Genomic DNA, 19,797 nt, shown 5'->3' with positions numbered 1-19,797 from the left:
CGGCCACCCCCTGCCCCCGGCCCAGACCTGGAAGCATCAAGAGAAGGTAGGGGTCGGGGTTAGAGCCTGTCCCCAGCTTTAGCCTACCCGGGGGCAGACAGTTTGGGTGGGGGCAGGACAAAGGAAGACCAGTGTCTGCATCCAAGATATGCCGTAGTTTCACATGCTTTCCTTCCTTTTCTCTTTTCTGAATTTGGGGGGGGGGGGGGGGGGTGGGAAATTAAGGTAGAAAATACATAACATAAAATGTACCATTTGAACCATGTTTAGGTGTAGCCTTCCGTACATTCACATTGTTGGGCAGTCATCACTTGGGCATCTCAAGAACTTTCCATCTTCCTGAATGACACCCTGTCCCCATTAAACACTCACTCCCCATCCTGCCTCCCCCAACACCCAACATTCACTGCTCTTTCTGTCTCCATGTGTTTGACTGTTCTAAGGACCTCACATTACTGGGATCAGGCAATTTTTGCCCTACTGTGTCTGGCTTATTCACTTTGCATAATGTGTGCAAGGTTCATTCATGTTGGAGCAAGTGTCAGAATTGCCTTTCTTTTTAAGGCTGAATAATATTCCACTGTAGGTGTAGGTGTATATATGAATCCATATTCATATATATATGGATTTGGGGGGTTGTTTCCACTTTTTGCTATTGTGAATAATGCTACTATGCACCTCAGTGCCCATGTGTTCACCATCTGTTTCAACTCTATGGGGTATATTCCCCAGAAGTAGAATTGCGGGATCATATGGTAGAATGCCACATTTTATGCTTCTGTTTTGAAACTTCTTCTCAGGCCACCTATTCCCACCATGTGGGATCATCCCCTCATGAACTGGGAGCCTGAGCTTCCTTGAGCACCTCTGGTTGGAGACCCTTTCCAGAAAGAGGGTGACGTTGGAAGCACAAGCCTCTGTGTCTGTCCTCTCCCTGCCATGATCTAACACACCACATTACCTTCACTTTTCCCAACAAGGAGTGTTGTGAGGGTGGGGTCCTTTCAGCCAGACCCCCAGCTTTACAGCACAGCTAACACTGGGGTCACAGTCCTAAGCTCCACCGGTGAAGTTTGGGCTGGACACCCTCACCCAGGAGAATATCAGAACCATCAGCTATGAGTAGATGTTTCATGCCCATCTAATACTGAGGACCCCACATCCAAATTTTAGAAATGACCACAGCTGGAGGGCACAAAGGGAATTCCCTTCTGGGCTTGCAGGTACCAGGAACCACAGCACATAGAGAAGCACCAAACCCTAGCTGATTCCCAGTCTGTTCACAGGGAAGACATTGCTGTGTCTCAGTGCAGAGCCCTCAGCCTCTTGAGGCCAGGACTGGTACTGTCTTCTTCCAGCTCTCCCCAGCAGGGATGTGTTTCTCCTGCCTTTCTGCCTTGGTGGGCTGACCCACCCACCAACTGTGACTGGAAGATATGGGCTCCCTCCAACTTCCCAGGTGACCTGAGTGAATGACTGGGAGTTCCACAGAAGCAGGGAAGGGCAATGTCCGTCTGTACTCTCAGATGCAAAGCTAGAGGAAGACAGTAGTCTCCCATCTGGCCAAGCCTGGAGACACTCATGCCATGCCTTTGGACTTAAAAGCCAAATACACTGAGCATGGAAGAGGAATTTTAAAGTAATACTTAACCCTGATTGCTGCGAAAAGGATAAATCAGGTGTGAACACTGGGACTGTCGCTTTCCTATGCAGCTTGATATTATGGGTTTCTCCCAATGGCTCGGGCCACTGAAGTTTGTCTAATAAAACATAGTTGCATGGAAATGCATAATAAATTGCCAATAAATTCCTTTATCCAGGAAAGTGATGGATTTCCAGCATTCCTAAATTCCTAAGTTCTGTCTCCCCAGGTTAGATGTCAAGTTGAGCCCATGAAAGTGAAGCCCCTGACCCTGATGAAACAGCTTTTGGGGAGAGGGAGCCCCTTGGGAAGACAGAGCCCAGACCTGTGGGCCCTTGATTGCATCCTATGTGTTCACTAGTGCTTTGCAGCCCCCGTGGTCCTGAGAGTCTCACAGTAGAGCCAGCATGACACCCACCAGGTGCCTGGGGCGAGCCGTTTGTCATACCCACGAACACATCCTTCCTGACACTCAGTGAAGGGGCAGTGGCTGTGGTCTGTCACCCCCTTTGACCCACAGCACCATCAGGGACCCTTCCATTCTGTCTGGCTGGGGTGAAGGGAGGCCCAACCCAAATGCCCAGTTATGGCCCCCCAGTGGGTGAATCTCTGACGGGGGGACTCCCGCTGCCCCTCCCAGCACACTACCTGCCCCTCAGGCCCCAGCCCCACCTCTCTCAAGTTCATGTCTGCTAGAAAGTTGTTTTACCTCCTGACCCATCTGGAGAAGGATCCTGAGATGCACCCTCTTCAGGTTCCTCTGGGAGAAGGATTTTGAACTCTTCTTCTTCCATCTAGGAAAAACTCATCATGTGTCTTACTGATGTTTCCTCCGAGCTTTCAGGGGCTCCTGGCTTTTGCCCTTCTCTTGCCCATGGAAGCTGTTTGTATTGGTTTGTTGGCATGGGACTGGGTAGGGGGTGTCTGAGACACACACTACCTCCTTTAGGGACCCTGTTTTCCCCTTCCTTACCCTGAATGTGGTCTCCACTTGGGGAGTTGGGGGGATTCTGTGATGGGAAGAAATGACCAGAGATGCGTCCTGACAGACACTGTCCTAGGAGCAGTGGCCAGGGTTCTGGGTGGACGTGAGCAGAACGTTGCTGGAGGGGCTGTTGAGGGGCTCATGGGGCCAGAACGATTTTTGGGGGGAGCCTGGCAGTGAGGGCCACAGAGGCCAAATGCTGGGTGGTGAGGAGGGTGGCAGGCATGCACAGGCTCCCTCTCCACATGGGGTCCAGTCCTGCCGGGAGCCCCAGATCCTCGGCGCTCAGATCCAGGCCATCAACTCAGGTGGTCACACTGCCGGGGCCTCCATGTCCCTGGAGATGTGGATGCTGAGTCCAAATTACACATTCCTAAGATCTTGTCCCCCTGGAAGATTCCAGGACATTTTACAATGTTTTCTAGAGCAATTCCCAGTCCTCTTTGCCAAGGAGGGCATGTCACCCACCAGGAACTCCAGTCATCCACTCTCAAGCCCAGAGAGCTGTCTGCCCAGCCCCCGGCCCCCTCACCCCAGACCCTGCCCGACGGGGCATCACCACACGTGCACCAGGCACCATTGTTTGTCTCCAACATGAAGCAGATCTGTCACCTTGTGAGGTTTCTCAGGAAAAAAGTGAGACTCACTGAGCATCCTGCCCAAGGGTAAGCGGAGAGCTCCAGGCAGAGCCCAAAGGCTGCAAGGTCCTGATTCCCCTGGCTCGTCCCATTGCTCCTGAAACAGGCACACACACACAGACACTCTCGCAAACACACACTCACAAACATACAAACAAAAGATACACACAAACACAACACATACACTACTTACACACATACATGTACAAAAGTACAAACATAGCACACACATACAACACACATGAACACACATTTACTCACAAACATATGAACATACATACATAGCACACAAACACAAACATAAGACACAGACACCACTCACACACATATATTCAAAACAACCCATACATAGAAACACAACATACACCATTCATGCATATGCTCACAAACATACAAACACACATATAAACATACATATGACACAAACAAACATAACACACATGGAAAACACACATATATTCATCTATACACAAATAGACACACAACATTCACATACATGCAAACATAACACACACATATACATACACATATACACACGAACACACTATGCACGGCACCCCTGCAACACACTGTCAAGCACAATACACACACAAACACAGACTCACACACAGGCACAGTCACCATGGCCTTGGACTTACCGCCCCGCTGTCCGTGAGGCAGGAGGAATGCCCATGTCTTGCGTCTCCTGGGACCGTGTGCTCTCCTGAACTCTCTGTTTCTCCTTTGAGAGCTAACACACTGCAGGCTGAATGGAGGAGACCAGTGACAGTGCCCCAGACGTACACACACATAGAGGACATGGCGGATATTTTTTCAGTAATACGTGATCTGGAAGCTCAGCTCAAGAACTGCTCTTGAGAGTGCAGCTATCAGCCATGAGAAGACCCCCGACGCAGAAAGCCTGCGGGCTGCACTTGTCTGCAGCCCTGGTGGTGACCCCCTCCAGTGTTCTCACCTGGAAAACCCCATGGACAAAGTAGCCTGGCAGGCTGCAGTCCATGGGGTCACAGAGACTGGGACACAACTGAATGACTTCACTGGTAACATCAAGAGAGGAAACAGGAACATGAGTGTTGTAATTACTTTTATTCTGCATTAGGACAAGTAGAACTCAGAGGCATAAACCAAAGCAGCAGATCTTTCAGAAAACATGCTGCCAGCAGAGTGATTTTTTACTGATTTCCTCCCTTTTTGAGAATTCCCCTTCCTACAGACATCCTCTGTCTTCTCCATATGATGCATACTCCCTGACTGTCTTCCTCCCCCAGCTCCTCCTTCAGCCCCTCCATTGGCTCCAGGGTCACCAGTTTGCTGACCCTAGATCTTGAGACTCATCACCTCCATAATCCCATGAGCCTCTCTGGCCAATTCTTTACAATAAGTGTCTCTCTATACTTGTGTATATCCACACACATTCTGTGCCTGAACATTCCAAGATCTGTGTCACATCAGAGTCTGAGTCTAAGTTTTGCTTTCTGTGTTTTCCCCTGCCTTTAGCACATCCTGTAATGTTGCTGAAAGTCAGACATGATAATATTAGATATGAGGAATTAAGGTGAATAGGCCTGTGGTGTGAGATTTTATGTTGACCTGGCTGGGAGCTGGGCTGTGTTAAACGTTTGCTGGAGCTTCATTCTCCTCTGGTGCCCTTGTTTATCTCCCCAGTTGTCTGTGGGTTTCCCTAAAACCCCTTCTTAAATAGAACTTGTATCTTGCTGTTCACTCCTCTTAATTCAATGTTTTCATCCTGTGTCCTGTGTTGTAGGGAGGAGTGAGGAGGGAAGCATTACTTGGGGATTGAATCTCACTCTTTCAGTGGGTCTGTGTTCCTGGGCTGTGGGCATCACAATGTTTTGTTTGTTTGTTTTTTCTTTTCATCCTCTTTTCCCCCTTTAAGTGTTACTGGCCATGTCTGGTCACTTCTGACCTTTCCCACCTTATTTTATCCTAAGATTTTCTTTTCTTTGATGCTCTGGCCTTCAAGAACATCTTTGGTTATTTGAATGCTTCATTCCCACCTTTATTCTCTGGAACTGCTGCAAAGAGCTGGTAGTAAGAGGTTTTTCAGGGAGTGTATTCCATTAATAAAAAGATTTCAATAAAGATTTTGGAGGTTTAGTGGTTGTTTGGAGGATTAAAATGTTCACTATTAACACTATTTTAAACTTTTTTCTAGAGGAAATATATACTGAAACCATAAAAGACAAAGAAGCCGCATGTATAAAAACGTAAAGATGGATGTGAAATTATCATTATTTGTAGGTGCTTTGATTATATATCTGGGAAAAAATCAAGAGAATAAACGAATAAACTATGCAAACAATTGAATTTAGTAAATGGATGGCTGCAATTTTTTTTTAAATCATAAAAATTGTCTTACAAACAATAGCCAAGTACACATAACTTGTGATTTTTAAAACAACAGCAATAAAAAATAAAATCCCCTAAAGTCAGGAACAAGACAAGGGTGCCCACTTTCACCACTACTATTCAACATAGTTTTGGAAGTTTTGGCCATAGCAGTCAGAGCAGAAAAAGAAATAAAAGGAATCCAAATTGGAAAAGAAGTAAAAATCTCACTGTTTCCAGATGACGTAATCCTCTACATAGAAAACCCTAAAGATTCCACCAGAAAATTACTAGAGCTAATCAATGAATATAGTAAAGTTGCAGGATATAAAGTCAACACACAGAAATTCCTATCATTCCTATACACTAATAATGAGAAAATAGAGAATTTAAGGAAACAATTTCATTCACCATTGCAACGAAAAGAATAAAATACTTAGGAATATATCTACCTAAAGAAACTAAAGATATATATATATATATATATATATATATATATATAAAACACTGGTGAAAGAAATCAAAGAGGACACTAATAGATGGAGAAATATACTGTGTCCATGGATCGGAAGGATCAATATACTGAAAATGATTATACTACCCAAAGCAATCTATAGATTCAATGCAATCCCTATCAAACTACCAAAAGTATTTTTCACAAAGCTAGAACAAATAATTTCACAATTTGTATGGAAATACAAAAAACCTCGAACAGCCAAAGCAATCTTGAGAAAGAAGAATGGAACTGGAGGAATCAACCTGCCTGACTTCAGGCTCTACTACAAAGCCACAGTCATCAAGACAGTATGGTACTGGCACAAAGACAGAAATATAGATCAATGGAACAAAATAGAGAGCCCAGAGATAAATCCACGTACCTATGGACACCTTATCTTTGACAAAGAAGGCAAGAATATACAATGGAGAAAAGGCAATCTCTTTAACAAGTGGTGCTGGGAAAACTGGTCAACCACTTGTAAAAGAATGAAACTAGAACACTTTCTAACACCATACACAAAAATAAACTCAAAATGGATTAAAGATCTAAACGTAAGACCAGAAACTATAAAACTCCTAGAGGAGAACATAGGCAAAACACTCTCCAACATAAATCACAGCAGGATCCTCTATGACCCACCTCCCAGAATATTGGAAATAAAAGCAAAAATAAACAAATGGGACCTAATAAAACTTAAAAGCTTCTGCACAAAAAAGGAAACTCTAAACAAGGTGAAAAGACAGCCTTCAGAATGGGAGAAAATAATAGCAAATGAAGCAACTGACAAACAACTAATCTCAAAAATATACAAGCAACTCCTACAGCTCAATTCCAGAAAAATAAACGACCCAATCAAAAAAATGGGCCAAAGAACTAAACAGACATATCTCCAAAGAAGACGTACAGATGGCTAACAAACACATGAAAAGATGCTCAACATTACTCATTATCAGAGAAATGCAAATCAAAACCACTATGAGGTACCATTTCGTGCCAGTCAGAATGGCTGCTATCCAAAAGTCTACAAGCAATAAATACTGGAGAGGGTGTGGAGAAAAGGGAACCCTCTTACACTGTTGGTGGGAATGCAAACTAGTACAGCCACTATGGAGAACAGTGTGGAGATTCCTTAAAAAACTGGAAATAGAACTGCCTTATGACCCAGCAATCCCACTGCTGGGCATACACACCAAGGAAACCAGAGCTTAAAGAGACACATGTACCCCAATGTCCATTGCAGCACTGTTTATAATAGCCAGGACATGGAAGCAACCTAGATGTCCACCAGCAGATGAATGGATAAGAAAGCTGTGGTACATATACACAATGGAGTATTACTCAGCCATTAAAAAGAATACATTTGAATCAGTTCTAATGAGGTGGATGAAACTGGAGCCTATTATACAGAGTGAAGTAAGGCAGAAAGAAAAACACCAATACAGTATACTAATGCATATATATGGAATTTAGAAAGATGGTAACAATAACCTTGTATGTGAGACAGCAAAAGAGACACAGATGTATAGAACAGTCTTATGGACTCTGTGGGAGAGGGAGAGGGTGGGATGATTTGGGAGAATGGCATTGAAACATGTATAATATCATATATGAAACAAATCACCAGTCCAGGTTCAATGCATGATATAGGATGCTTGGGGCTGGTACACTGTGATGACCCAGAGGGATGGTATGTGGAGGGAGGTGGGAGAGGGGTTCAGGATGGGGTACACGTGTACACCCATGGTGGATTCATGTTGATGTATGGCAAAAAACCAATACAATATTGTAAAGTAATTAGCCTCCAATTAAAATAAATAAATTTATATTTAAAAAATACAAAATAAAATAAAAAGCCCAAGAATAATTTTAAAATTGTGTTAAAAATATAATAGAGAAAACTCTGAGAAACTTCCAAGACTTTGAAGCAAACAGAACTCTCCCATGTTTAGTGAAAATATACATTAACTAGAGAACTTTCAGGTGTTCAAACTGGATTTAGAAAAGGCAGAGGAACCAGAGACCAAATTGCCAACACCCGTTGGATCACAGAAAAGGCAAGAGAATTCCAGAAAAACTTCTACTTCTGCTTCATTGACTACGCTAAAGCCCTTGACTGTTGTGTGGATCACAACAAACTGTGGAAAATTCTTAAAGAGATGGGAATACCAGACCACCTTACCTGCCGCCTGAGAAATTAGTATGCAGATCAAGAAGCAACAGTTAGAACCGAACATGAAAACTGGTTCCAAATTGGGAAAGGAGTATGTCAAGGCTGTATATTGTCACCTTGCTTATTTAACTTATTTTCAGAGCACATCATGTGAAATGCCAGGCTGGATGTAGCACAAGCTTGAATCAAGATTGCTGGGAGAGTATTTGGTTCTCCTCGGAGATGCCCAGCCGGGGTGAACGACCTGAGGACCCCGCTGGGCTGGTCCCTGCTGAGAGCTCGACCCTGCACAAGGAAGAGCTCAACAAAGATTAAAGAACAAAAAGTTGTTGTGGATGAACTTTCTAACCTGAAGAAGAACAGGAAAGTATATAGGCAGCAACAGAACAGCAACATATTCTTTCTTGCAGACTGAACAGAAATGCTTTCTGAAAGCAAAAATATATTAGATGAGCTAAGGAAAGAATATCAAGAAACAGAAAACTCAGAGAAGATCAAAATCAAGAAATAGACAAATTGATTTTACATAGCAGTGCATGGCATTTGTTGTGCAATAAGCTTTTCTGTTGAGCATTTTGCAAAGATTTGAAAGAGGATTTACTGTGTAATCTTGAACGATGGGGGCCCAATAGTAGTAAACAGTTGTTGAGGCTGAATGTTAACTACCAGTGTTTATTCTCTGGCTGTGTCCTTCACTTAGATGTGTTGACTGCCCAGCCTGTGAAAGATGAAAGAGGCAACGTATTCCTGTGAAATGGAGAAGTCTTTAGTGGGATCAAGGTCCAAGCCGAAGAGAATGATACTCAAACCATGTTTCATTATCTTTCATCTTGTAAGAATGAATTTGATATTTTGTCACTCTCCTCAAAAATTCAAGGTCCTTGGTCTTTTATATATTATCAAGCATCCAGCCATTCTTTATGGTTTGGTAGGGACTTTTTTTTTTTTTTTTTTTTTTTTTGGAGAAGGCAATGGCACCCCACTCCAGTACTCTTGCCTGGAAACCCCCATGGATGGAGGAGCCTGGTGGGCTGCAGTCCATGGGGTCTGGAAAGTCGGACACGACTGAGTGACTTCACTTTCACTTTTCACTTTCCTGCATTGGAGAAGGAAATGGCAACCCACTCCAGTGTTCTTGCCTGGAGAATCCCAGGGATGGGGGAGCCTGGTGGGCTGCCATGTGTGAGGTGGCACAGAGTCGGACACGACTGAAGTGACTTAGCAGCAGTAGCAGCAGGGACTTTTTTGGTCGTCGTAGCTGGCTTTGGCATTTTAGTAACTTGGGCAAGAGTTTCTGCCTCTCTTCAGTTGGCGCCCAAGCATCTGGAGTGGCCGATCAGTGGCAGGAAGTTCCAGCATCTGGAATTTTCAGAATTGATCTCAAGTCTGTTTCCATTGCCAAATCTGTCGTTTTAAAGTTGTATCCTTGGAAATACAATTCGGGGGAGGGGGCGGAGGGTGGGGGATGATATCAGAGAATGTGTTAATACCCTGACTGAGATGTCAGCAGACTTGCCAACGTTTGTCTTGGTGGCAACAAATGAAGCCAAACTGTATCTTAAAGAACCTGTTGTCCCTTTAAATACAGCATTGCCACAAGCTGCATTTGAGGCCCATTGCAGCAGCATTTCCAGGAGGCCACTGACAAGAGACCCTTCAGGTCTTTCTTACTGATGGACACATGAAGGAAGTAGTTCAGCAGATCATTGGTGTCCTGAGTATCGCAGTCAAGAGACGTGTCTTGTGTTTACCTAGGGATGAAAACCTGACACCAAGCGAAGTTTTGAAAACTAGTAATAGGAAAGCAAATGTTCCAATTATCTTTTCTGGAGGCATTGATTCCATGGTCATCACAGCCCTGTTGACCATCATATTCCTTTCAGTTCAGTTCAGTTCAGTCTCTCAGTCGTGTCCAACTCTTTGCGACCCCATGAATCGCAACACGCCAGGCCTCCCTGTCCATCACCAACTCCCAGAGTTCACTCAGACTCATGTTCATCGAGTCAGTGATGCCATCCAGCCATTTCATCCTCTGCCATCCCCTTCTCCTCCTACCCCCAATCCCTCCCAGCATCAGAGACTTTTCCAATGAGTCAACTCTTTGAATGATGAACCAATTGATCTTCTTGAAGTACACTTGATTTACAACATCATATTAGTTTCAGGTGTAGAACACAGTGATGCAAAATTTTTGCACATTATTCTACTAACATTATAAAGTCTTTTTAAGTCAAATGTAATAGTCTATTCTGATTTTTTTTCTTCTTATACTCATTTTGGTACATTGTGTTTTTCAAGGAATTTTCCCACTAGATTTACGTAGTTGAATTTATTTGCAGAAACAATGTAGTTTATCATCGCTTTGATATGACTAGGAACTATAGTAATAATTCCTCTATGAACTCTGATATTGGCATTTTATTATTATTTCTTTTGTTTGATCACCCTGTCTAGAGATTTAATCTGACAAATTTTGCAAAAATCTAATTTTTATTTTCTACTTCATATTTTCTATGTCCTATTTTATTGCACATTTTTTAAAATGTCATTGTCCAGCAGAAGTTTTTAATTTCAAAAGAGTTCAACTTATCAATTGTTTCTTTCATAAATCATGCTTTTAATTTTGTATCTAAAATGCCATCACCAAATCCAAGGTCACCTAGATTTCCTCCAATATTATCTTCTTCTAATAAGAGTTTTACAGTTGTACATCTTTCAGTTCAGTTCAGTCGCTTAGTCATGTCTGACTCTGGGACCCCATGACTCGCAGGACGTAAAGCCTCCCTGTCCATCACCAACTCCCGGAGTTCCCACAAACTCATGTGCATCGAGTCAGTAATGTCATCCAGCCATCTCATCCTGTGTGGTCCACTTCTCCTCCTACCCCCAATCCCTCCCAGCATCAGGGTCTTTTCAAATAAGTCAACCCTTCTCATGAGGTGGCCAAAGTATTGGAGTTTCAGGTTTAGCATCAGTCCTTCCAATGAACACCCAGGACTGATCTCCTTTAGGATGGACTGGTTGCATCTCCTTGCAGTCCAAGGGACTCACAAGAGTCTTCTCCTACACCACAGTTCAAAAGCATCAATTCTTCGGTGCTCAGCTTTCTTCACAGTCCACCTCTCACATCCATACATGACCACTGGAAAAACCATAGTCTTGACTAGATGGACCTTTGTTGGCAAGTAATATCTCTGCTTTTTAATGTGCTATCTAGGTGGGTCATAACTTTCCTTCCAAGGAGTAAGCATCTTTTAATTTCATGGCTGCAGTCACTATCTGCTGTGATTTTGGAGGCAAAAAAATAAAGTCTGACGCTGTTTCCACTGTTTCCCCATCTATTTGCCATGAAGTGATGGGACAAGATGCCATGATCTTAGTTTTCTGAATGTTGAGATTTAAGCCAACTTTATCACTCTCCTCTTTCACTTTCATCAAGAAGCTCTTTAGTTCTTCTTCACTTTCTGCCATAAGGGTGGTGTCATCTGCATATCTGAGGTTATTGATATTTCTCCCAGAAATCTTGATTTCAGCTTGTGCTTCTTCCAGCCCAGCATTTCTCATGATGTACTCTGCATAGAAGTTAAATAAACAGGGTGAAAATATACAGCCTTGACGAACTCCTTTCCTATTTGGAACCAGTCTGTTGTTCCATGTCCAGTTCTGACTATTGATTCCTGACCTGCATACAGGTTGTTCAAGAGGCAGGTCAGGTGATCTGGTATTCCCATCTGTTTCAGAATTTTCCACAGTTTATTGTGATCCACACAGTCAAAGGCTTTGGCATAGTCAATAAAGCAGAAATAGATGTTTTTACTGGAACTCTCTTCCTTTTTTAATGATCCAGCAGATGTTGGCAATTTGATCTCTAATTTCTCTGCCTTTTCTAAAACAGGCTTGAACATCTGGAATTTCGTGGTTCACGTATTGCTGAACCCTGGCTTGGAGAATTTTGAGCATTATTTTACTAGTGTGTGAGATAAGTGCAATTGAGCAGTAGTTTGAGGATTCTTTGGCATTACCTTTCTTTGGGATTGGAAGGAAAACTGACTGTTTCCAGTCCTGTGGCCACTGCTGAGTTTTCCAAATTGGATGGCATATTGAGTGCAGCACTTTCACAGCAACATCTTTCAAGATTTGAAATAGATCAACTGGAATTCCATCACCTCCACTAGCTTTGTTCATAGTGATGCTTCCTAAGGCCCACTTGACTTCACATTCCAGGATGTCTGGCTCTAGGTGAGTGATCACACCATTATGATTATCTGGGTTGTGAAGATCTTTTTTGTACAGTACTTCTGTGTATTTTTGCCACCTCTTCTTAATATCTTCTGCTTCTGTTAGGTCCATACCATTTCTGTCCTTTATTGAGCCCATCTTTGCATGAAATATTCCCTTGGTATCTCGAATTTTCTTGACGAGATCTCTAGTCTTTCCCATTCTTTTGTTTTCCTCTATTTCTTTGCATTGATCGCTGAGGAAGACTTTCTTATCTCTCCTTGCTATTCTTTGGAAATCTGCATTCAAATGGGACTATCTTTCCTTTTCTCCTTTGTTTTTCACTTCTCTTCTTTTCACAGCTATTATCTGTGTTCTATTTTGAATTGATTCATGTGAAAGGTATGAAGTCTGTAACTATGCTCTTTTTTCTTTTTTGCATGTGCATGTCAAGCATCATGTATTGAAAAGTCTATGCTTTTAGACAGACTCACAGATATAAAAAATAAAGTAGTGGATACATGAGGAGAGAGAGAAGGAGGAGGAAATAGGGGTATCTCTTACATATGGGATTAAAAGATACAAAATATTATGATGCAAATAAATAAACAACAAAGATATATTGTACAGCACAGGGAATTACAGCCATTATTTTGTAATAACCTTAAACGGAATATAATCTACACAAAATACTGATTCACTATGCTCTACACTTGAAACTAATACAATATTGTAAATCAAGTATCAGATCAGATCGGATCAGTCGCTCAGTCGTGTCCGGCTCTTTGCGACCCCATGAATTGCAGCACGCCAGGCCTCCCTGTCCATCACCAACTCCCAGAGTTCACTCAGACTCACGTCCATCGAGTCAGTGATGCCATCCAGCCATCTCATCCTCTGTCCTCCCCTTCTCCTCTTTCCCCCAATCCCTCCCAGCATCAGAGTCTTTTCCAGTGAGTCAACTCTTCGAATGAGGTGGCCAAAGTACTGGAGTTTCAGCTTTAGCATCATTTCTTCCAAAGAAATCCCAGAGCTGATCTCCTTCAGAATGGACTGGTTGGATCTCCTTGCAGTCCAAGGGACTCTCAAGAGTCTTCTCCAACACCACAGTTCAAAACCATCAATTCTTCTGTGCTCAGCCTTCTTCACAGTCCAACTCTCACATCCATTCATGACCACAGGAAAAACCATAGCCTTGACTAGACGAACCTTTGTTGGCAAAGTAACATCTCTGCTTTTGAATATGCTATCTAGGTTGGTCATAACTTTCCTTCCAAGGAGTAAGCATCTTTTAATTTCATGGCTGCAGTCACCATCTGCAGTGATTCTGGAGCCCCCAAAAATAAAGTCTGTCACTGTTTCCACTGTTTCCCCATCTATTTGCCATGAAGTGGTGGGACCGGATGCCATGATCTTCGTTTTCTGAATGTTGAGCTTTAAGCCAACTTTTTCACTCTCCACTTTCACTTTCATCAAGAGGCTTTTTAGTTCCTCTTCACTTTCTGCCATAAGAGTGGTGTACTTCAATTTAAAAAGTAAAAATAAATAAAAGTTTTTAAAAGACTATGTTTTTCTCTTAGATTATCTTTGCTTTTTTGTCAAAGATCAATTACATTTAAAATAACTGTCATTATGGTTGGATTTAGATATAGTTTTTTTAAAAAAATATTTATTTATTTAGCTTCACTAAGATCTATAATCGTGGCATGCAGGATCTGTAGTTGTGGCATGTGAACTCTTAATTGTGGTGTGTGGGATCGAATTCCCTGTCCAGAGATTGGGTCCAGGCCCCTGCATTGAGAGCCAGATTTATGTCTACCTTTACCCTCTTGCTTCTGCTTTCTGTTTGCCCCATATTTTCATTGTTACTCTTTTTTTCAATCTTGTGTGTTGATCTCTTCAAAATCATTCCATTTTCTCTCCTCTTTTGGTGTTTTTTCCTAGTGGCTGCTCTAGAAACTAAAGTGTTTATCCTTAGTGTATTATTCTCTAACTGGAATTCATAGTAGACCACTTCAAAGAAGATATAAGAACCTTATGAAAGTGTACTTCATTTAGCCCCTACCCTTCCTTTGTCATACCATCATTTTTTTTGCTTCTTTGTGGGTCAGAAACTCACAATAGGTCGTTATTGTTTTTGCCTTAGTCAATTTCATTTTTTTTGAGAAACTAAGCAATGATCAAAATAGTAGTCTTCTCATGTTTCCCACATATTTACATTTTCCAGAAACTTTTATTCTTTCCTGTTGACCCAAAGTTCTATCTGGCATCATTCTCTTTAATCCTGAAGAATTTCTTTAACATTTCTTATATCTCAAGTCCTACAGGGTGGGGAGGGGCAAATTCTCTCTGGTTTTCTATCGTCTGAAAATGTCTTTCTTCAGTCTTCATTTGTGATGGGTAGTTTTTCTGGGCCTATCTTTTATGTTTCTTCACCATCTAAAACTTATTCCAGTGTTTTCTGGCTCATGTGAGCTCTTATAAGAAAGTAGCCATTTTTCTTATATTGTCCCCCTGTGTGTAATGTAGTTTTCCCCCTCCTCTGCTAAGTCGCTTCAGTCATGTCTGACTCTGTGCGACCCCATAGATGGCAGCCCACCAGGCTCCCTCAACCCTGGGATTCTCCAGGCAAGAACACTGGAGTGGGTTGCCATTTCCTTCTCCAGTGCATGAAAGTGAAAAGTGAAACTGAAGTCGCCTAGTCATGTCCGACTCTTAGCGACCCCATGGACTGCAGCCCACCAGGCTCCTCCATCCATGGGATTTTCCAGGCAGCAGTATTGGAGTAGGGTGCCATTGACTTCTCCATCCCCCTTCTCTAGTTGATTTTTAAATTATTCTCTCCTGTCTCTCTATTGCTTTTTCTTAGTTTTCTGTAATTTGACTCCAAAGTGCCAGGATTTTGTTTTTCTTTCTATTTCCCACATAAAGTTAGGATTTTTGAATTTATGACTTGAAATTTTTCATCAAAATTTTAAAATTTTGGTCTTTATATCCTGAAATATTTTATTCCTCCCAATTGAATCTTTTCTTCTCTTTCTTGGATTCTAATTATTTTAGACTGCATGATATTATCCCACTGATCACTAGTGCTGTGCCTGTCTATTTTTCATATTTTCCTTTTATACTTTAGTCTCAGTTTCTCATGATCTGTCTTCAAGTTCACAGATCCTTTCTTCAATGTCAATATTTTATGAGGTCCATTGAGATTATAGTGCTAGAATTAATACTTTTGAATTTATATTTCTCTCATGAACTCTTAACCCATTATATTTATTTTTCTGTAAATCCTTTAGCACTTTTATAATAGCTAAAGTCCTAAGTTCTGACGAATGAGTCACCTGTAGTTCTGCTTCTACTGTTCAAACTTTTGATTATGAGCCATATTTTCCTGACTCTTCATATATCATATAAATTTATATTACAGACAATAAAACTGAAGTCTAACAAGCGGGGGTGGCTGTAATGGCACACAAGTGCAGCCGAGAGGAGCTACCCCATGTCTGAGGTCAAGGGCGGTGGCCAGGCCCTGGGTCAGGAGCAGCAGCTGCGCTTTGCTGGAGCAACTATGAAGAGATACCCCACATCCAAGGCAAGATAAAACCAAGCAAGATGGTAGGCACTGAAAGAGGGCATCAGAGGGCAGACAGACTGAAACCACGATCACAGACAACTAGCCAATCTGATTACATGGACCACAGCCTTGTGTAACTCAGTGAAACTAAGACATGCCATGTGGGGCCACCCAAGATGGACAGGTCAGGGTGGAGAAGTCTGACAGAATGTGGTCCACTGAAGAAGGGAATGGCAAACCACTTCAGTATCCTTGCGTTGAGAACCCCATGAACAGTATGAAAAGGCAAAATGATACGACACTGAAAACTGAACTCTCCAGGTCAGTTGGTTGATTTAGTCACTAAGTCCTGTCTGACGCTTGCGACCCCAAGGACTGTAGCCCACCAGGCTCCTCTGTCCATGGTATTTTCCAGGCAAGAATACTGGAGTGAATTGCCAATTCCTCCTCCAGGGGATCTTCCTGACCCAGGAATTGACCCGGGTCTCTTGCATTGCAGGCAGATTCTTTACCGACTGAGCTATAAGGGAAACCTGGTACCCAATATGCTACTGGATATCAGTGGAGAAATAACTCCAGAAAGAATGAAAGGATGGAGCCAAAGCAAAAAAACACCCAGTTGTGGGTGGGACTGGTGATAGAAGCAAGGTCCGATGCTGTAAAGAGCAATATTGCATAGGAACCTGGAATGTTAGGTCCATGAATCAAGGCAAACTGGAAGTGGTCAAACAGGAGATGCCAAGAGTAAACATTGACATTCTAGGAATCAGCGAACTAAGATGGACTGGAATGGGTGAATTTAACTCAGATGACCATTATATCTACTACTGTAGGCAGGAATCCCATAGAAGAAATGGAGTAGCCATCATGGTCAACAAAAGAGTCTGAAATGCAGTACTTGGATACAATCTCAAAAACGACAGAATGATCTCTGTTCGATTCCAAGGCAAACCATTCAATATCACAGTAATCCAAGTCTATGCCCTGACCAGTAATGCTGAAGAAGCTGAAGATGAACAGTTCTATGAAGACCTACAAGACCTTCTAGAACTAACACCCAAAATAGATGTCCTTTTCAATATAGGGGACTGGAATGCAAAAGTAGGAAGTCAAGAAACACCTGGAGTGACAGGCAAATTTGGCCTTGGAATATGGAATGAAGCAGGGCAAAGACTAATAGAGTTTTGCCAAGACAACGCACTGGTCATAGCAAACACCCTCTTCCAACAACACAAGAGAAGACTGTACACATGGACATTACCAGCTGGTCAACACTGAAATCAAATTGATTATATTCTTTGCAGCCAAAGATGGAGAAGCTCTACACAGTCAGCAAAAACAAGACCAGGAGCTGACTGTGGCTCAGATCATGAACTCCTTATTGCCAAATTCAGAAAGAAATTGAAGAAAGTGGAAAAAACCACTAGGCCCTTCAGGTATGACCTAAATCAAATCGCTTATGATTATACAGTGGAAGTGAGAAATAGATTTAAGGGACTAATTCTCACAGACAAAGTGCCTGATGAACTGTGGATGGAGGTTCATTACATTGTACAGGAGACAGGAATCAAGACAATCCCCAAGAAAAAGAAATGCAAAAAAGCAAAATGGCTGTCTGAGGAGGCCTTCCAAATAGCTGTGGAAAGAAGGGAAGCAAAAAAAAAAGGGGGGAAAGGAAAGACATAAGCATCTGAATGCAGAGTTCCAAAGAATAGCAAGGAGAGATAAGAAAGCCTTCCTCAGTGATCAATGCAAAGAAATAGAGGAAAACAAAAGAATGGGAAAGACTAGAGATCTCTTCAAGAAAATTAGAGATACCAAGGGAACATTTCATGCAAAGATGGGCTCAATAAAGGATGGAATGGTAAGGAATTAACAGAAGTAGAAGATATTAAGAAGAGGTGGCAATAATACACAGAAGAACTGTAACAAAAAGATCTTCACAACCCAGATAATCATGATGGTGTGATCACTCACCTAGAGCCAGACATCCTGGAATATGAAGTCAAGTGGGCCTTAGGAAGCATCACTATGAACAAAGCTAGTGGAGGTTATGGAATTCCAGTTGAGCTATTTCAAATCCTGAAAGATGGTGCTGTGAAAGTGCTGCACTCAATGTGCCATCCAACTTGGAAAACTCAGCAGTGGCCACAGGACTGGAAATGGTCAGTTTTCCTTCCAATCCCAAAGAAAGGCAATGCCAAAGAATGCTCAAACTACCACACAATTGCACTCATCTCACACGCTAGTAAAGTAATGCTCAAAATTCTCCAAGCCAGGGTTCAGCAGTACGTGAACCACGAAATTCCAGATGTTCAAGCTGGTTTTAGAGAAGGCAGAGGAACCAGAGCTCAAACTGCCAACATCTGCTGGTTCATTGAAAAAGCAAGAGAGTTCCAGTAAAAACATCTATTTCTGCTTGATTGACTATGCCAAAGCCTTTGACTGTGTGGATCACAATAAACTGTGGAAAATTCTGAAAGAGATGGGAATACCAGATCACCTGACCTGCCTCTTGAGAAATCTGTATGCAGGTCAGGAAGCAACAGTTAGAACTGGACATGGACCAACAGACTGGTTCCAAATAGGAAAAGGAGTACGTCAAGGCTGTATATTGTCACTCTGTTTATTTAACTTCAATGCCGAGTACATCATGAGAAACGCTGGGCTGGAGGAAACACAAGCTGGAATCAAGATTTCTGGGAGAAATATCAATAACCTCAGATATGCAGATGACACCACACTTATGGCAGAAAGTGAAAAAGAACTAAAGAGCTTCTTGATGAAAGTGAAAGAGGAGAGTGATAAAGTTGGCTTAAAGCTCAACATTCAGAAAACGAAGATCATGGCATCTGGTCCCATCACTTCATGGGAAATAGATGGGGAAACAGTGAAAACAGTGGCTGACATTTTTCTTCTGGGCTCCAAAATCATTGCAGATGGTGATTGCAGCCATGATATTAAAAGATGCTTACTTCTTGGAAGGAAAGTTATGACCAACTTAGACAGCATATTGAAAAGCAGAGACGTTACTTTGCCAACAAAGGTCCATCTAGTCAAGGCTATGGTTTTTCCAGTGGTCATGTAAGGATGTGAGAGTTGAACTAAAAGAAAGCTGAGTGCCTAAGAATTGATGGTTTTGAACTGTGGTGTTGGAGAAGACTCTTGAGAGTCCCTTGGACTGCAAGGAAATCCAACCAGTCCATCCAAAGGGGATCAGTCCTGGGTGTTCATTGGAAGGACTGATGCTAAACCTGAAACTCCAATACTTTGTCCACCTGATGTGAAGAGCTGACTCATCTGAAAAGACCCTGATGCTGGGAAAGATTGATGGCAGGAGAAGGGGACGACAGAGGATGAGATGGTTGGATGGCATCACCGACTCAATGGACATGGGTTTGGGTAGACTCTGGGAGTTGGTGCTGGGCAGGGAGACCTGACATGCTGCAGTTCATGGGGTCACAAAAGCTGGACTCGACTGAGTGACTGAAGTGAACTGAACTGAAAGCTTATGTTTCCCCTGGTTTGGCTTATTTTCTGGATAGTGCAAGTTAATTTATCTGTTTACTGATTACAGTGATCACATCATTGGCTCCAAAACTTGAATTGAAATGAGAATGAACCACATTAAATCAATTAATTTCACTCCTGATTCATACTATGCATAAAGATCTCCTATCTAACCTGTATATATTTTTTAATCTAACCAACATCTTAACTGA

The 19,797-nt window shown here is 42.3% G+C and overlaps 2 pseudogenes; both read left to right on the top strand.

The window, feature by feature from the left end:
* The first annotated feature begins 8,505 nt into the window (after window positions 1–8,505).
* On the top strand, window positions 8,506–8,939 carry LOC139181980 (ASNSD1 upstream open reading frame protein-like; annotated as a pseudogene).
* Window positions 8,901–19,797, top strand: part of LOC139181976 (asparagine synthetase domain-containing protein 1-like) — a 15,653-nt pseudogene continuing 4,756 nt past the window's right edge.

The sequence above is a fragment of the Bos indicus genome, unplaced genomic scaffold (assembly GCF_029378745.1).
Source record: "Bos indicus isolate NIAB-ARS_2022 breed Sahiwal x Tharparkar unplaced genomic scaffold, NIAB-ARS_B.indTharparkar_mat_pri_1.0 scaffold_46, whole genome shotgun sequence".
In the NCBI taxonomy this organism is placed as follows: domain Eukaryota; kingdom Metazoa; phylum Chordata; class Mammalia; order Artiodactyla; family Bovidae; genus Bos; species Bos indicus.
This window is presented reverse-complemented; position numbering and strand designations above follow the sequence as displayed.